The sequence below is a fragment of the Rhinopithecus bieti genome, unplaced genomic scaffold (genome assembly GCF_001698545.2).
Source record: "Rhinopithecus bieti isolate Rb0 unplaced genomic scaffold, ASM169854v2 scaffold_9690, whole genome shotgun sequence".
NCBI classification, from domain to species: Eukaryota; Metazoa; Chordata; class Mammalia; order Primates; family Cercopithecidae; genus Rhinopithecus; species Rhinopithecus bieti.
This window is the reverse complement of record NW_016806622.1, coordinates 2166764-2170560: the sequence shown is the minus strand read 5'-3', so window position 1 is coordinate 2170560 and position 3797 is coordinate 2166764.

Genomic DNA, 3797 nt, shown 5'->3' with positions numbered 1-3797 from the left:
TTTCTTTTAGATTATGTGGGAAATGTGTTGTACATTTGCACTTAGTATTTGTGCGAATGTTTTAAACCTTTTTCTCCATGTTGAAGCTGGTTTCGGTTATAGTTATATGAACAAGGAAGGGAAAGAGGTGAAAGGACAATATAGTTTGAAGTATTTAAAGCCCTAAAACTTAAAAAAACTAGGAATTAAATCTAAAGGTATTCAAGTTTTTTTATGACTTATGAAAATTTAAAGAGCTGTATCCGCTGGGGCGCGGTGGCTCATGCCTGTAATCCCAACACTTTGGGAGGCCGAGGCGGCAGATCACCAGGTCAGGAGATGGAGACCATCCTGGCTAACACGGTGAAACCCCGTCTCTACTAAACATCCAAAAATAGCCAGGCGAGGTGGCGGGCGCCTGCAGTCCCAGCTACTCGGGAGGTTGAGGGAGGCTGAGGCAGGAGAATGGCGTGAACCCGGGAGGCGGAGCTTGCGGTGAGCTGAGATCGCACCACTGCACTCCGACGTGGTCGACAGAGATTCTGTCTCAAAAAAAAAAAAGAGCAGTACCAAAAATATGTAAGGTTTTCTTAGAAAATACAACGTGCTAATCTGAAAAGGAAAATAATGTATTTGCCACATTTAACAAACACTTATGAACCAAGATAAAACAAATAGCCCATAAATTTGGTGTTGTCCCTTTAATGTACATGTCCATAGTGCCACCATGTGGTACTACCAGTGTTATAAATATTTCTAAATACAGTAATTCAGATATTCTGAAAATTAAACACTAGATGGCAGTATATTTCCCTTTAAAATTGTTTATTCACGTTCAAAGGCAGTATCTATTTTTTATGGTATAACTTTGTTCAAAAGTAAAAAAAAAAAAAAAAAAAAAGTTTATTCCCCTGTCCCTCACTCCAGTAAAAAAAAAAAGTAGAAGACTGAAGGTCTGTTTCAGATTAAAGGAGACAAAAGAAATATGACAGCTGAATTCAACATGTGTTCCTGGATTGGATCTTGACCAGNAAAATAATATGCTTTGTAACAAAATGCATTAAAAGTATGCTTTTAATCATCATTTATTTCTCAAACAGAAGCAAAATATTAAAATAACTACTTGCTTCCTTTATTATAATGCATGCTCAACCTAGGCAAAAGAATCTCACCAATTTTTTTCTTCTTCCACGAAAGTCCTGTGATTAGCACAGTAGGATTCAACTGTATTGGTTCTATATAATTACTAATTAACAAAATTTTACTAAGTAAAGACTTAGAGGCAGAAAAAACAATGAGAAATTTATGCAACTAGTCAGCTTAGGTTCATTTATGTACAGTCTTCAATGGCTAAAGAAAAATATTGGCAGGGGAGGGCTATGACTTTCATTCTGTCTCCCTTTCATCCTGCTTCTGAGGCTAAGGGTTCTTTCTAATTTACCCTGGCAATCAGAAAGAAATACTCTATGCCATCCTGAAATACAAATCCAAGATGCATTCTTCAGGAGGTTTTCCTAGTTGCAAACAGCAAGTGCTACATCATATATCAACATCCAACACAGCCATGGCTTTTGTATAGAAATTTGTCTTTTTCTTAATATAAACAAATTCCAGATCTTCCAAAACTGTCAAAGGATCACCAGACACACAAAAAACGTTAGCAGTAGCATGAAGCCCCACCTCTAGTTAACATATTAATTTCTCCTTTGGGCTCTTGCTTCTGACATCTGCCTCTATTAGGTAGGTTTGAGACAAGAAGTAAAGGAATCTCCATTTACCTTTAATATCCTAGCCCATTTTTGGACACAGGCCCTGCCTTTAACACCAGCAAGCAAAACTACAACAGAGCTAACATATTTAAATAAGACTTCACTAAATAAAAAGGAATAACTATAGATAGCTTGATAGAAACAGAATTACATTAACTCTATCAGAACTAGTTTCCTGATAGTTTTTATGATTAATATGTAAAATATTTAACTATCCCCTTGATTTTTGAGTACTCACTGGGAGAAAGTTAAACCATGTCCTTTCCCTGGAATGATTCTAATTCCTCACAAGAAAAAACTTTATCTCGGAAACCTTGAGTCCTGATAGAATTTGATTCCCTTGAAGATAGCATTGAGGGGTGGAAGGTGGGAAGAAAATAGCCTTTTTGTGCTTTGGAACTAAAAATATGTAGAAGTGACCCTCACCAATAACCCTCTCCTCACACACACGCAGAAAATTGGAACTTTGGGAAGGTGCATTAGGCAAGTGGGCTAAATTGTTTGAAAAGGCACCTGTCACAATGGGTGGAAGGGTAAATGGCTGAGCCCAAGTACGAGAGTCCTCCAAGAGGAAGAGGGAGGACCAGGCTGCATGTTCCCACCAGCTCCCAAACAGATGGTGACCAAAACGTCACCCCCAAATTGAACAACACTCCTGAACAACCAAAGGGTCAAAGAAGAAATTTTTTAAAATAACTTGAGACAAACAAAAATGGCAACACAACATACCAAAACTTACCAGATGCAGCAAAAGCAGTTCTAGGAGAGAAGTTTATAGCAACAAATGCCAACATTAAGAAAAAGTTAAGTTCTCAGATAAACAATCTAACTTTATACCTCAAGGAACTAGGAAAAAAAAAAAAAAAAAGAACAAACCAAACCCAAAGGTAGTAGAAGAAAGGAAATAATAAAGATTAGAGCAGAAATAAATGAAATAGAGACTAGAAGAACAATAGAAAAGATCAACAAACTAAAAGTTTGTTTTTTGAAAAGATAAACAAAATCGACAAACCTTTAGCTAGACTAACCAAGAGAAAAAAGAGAATACTCAAATAAAATTACAAGTGAAAAAATAATTAGTTAATTAATACCACAGAAGGTGAAAGGTAATGAGGCTACTATGAACAATTGTACACCAAACTGGATAACCTAGAAGAAATGGATAAATTCTTTTTAACATAAAACTTACCAAGACAAAATTAGGAAGAAATAGAAACTCTGAACAGACCAATACCAAGTAAGAAAGTTGAAATACTGATAAAAAAAAAAAAAAAATGTCCCACCAAAGAAAAGCCCATTACCTGATGGCTTCACTGGTAAATTCTACCAAGCATTTAAAGAAGAATTAATGCTGATTCTTCTCAAACTCTTCTAAAAATTGAAGAGAAGGAAACACTTCCAAAATCACTTCATGAGACCAACATTACCCTGTACTGAAGCCAGACAAAGACATTATTTTTAAAAATCACAGGCCAATATCCCTGATTAATGTAGATGCAAAAATCCTCAACAAAAATAATACTAGCAAACTGAATTCAACAATACATTAAAATGATCACATACCACAATCAAGTGGGATTTATCCCTGGCATGCAAAGATGGTTCAACATATGTAAATCAATCAATGTAATCCACCACATTAGCAGAATGAAGGATAAAAATCATATAATCATATAATCATCTCAATAAATGCAGAAAAAGTATCTGACACAATAAATGCAGAAAAAGTATCTGACAAAACACTACATCCTTTCATCATAAAAACTATCAACAAATTAGGCAGAGAAAGAAAGTACATCAACACAATAAGACCATAAATGTCAAACCTATAAATAACATTATACTCAATGATGAAAGTTGAAAGCTTTTCTGCAAAGATTAAGAATAGAGTAAGGGTGTCCACTATCACTACTTATATTTAACATAGTACTGGAAATCAGAGCTAGAGAAATGGGTCAAAAAAATAAATAAAAAGCATCCAAATTACAAACATAGATGTAAAATTGTGTGTTTGCAAATGATATAATCTTATATAGAAAAGCCCTACAA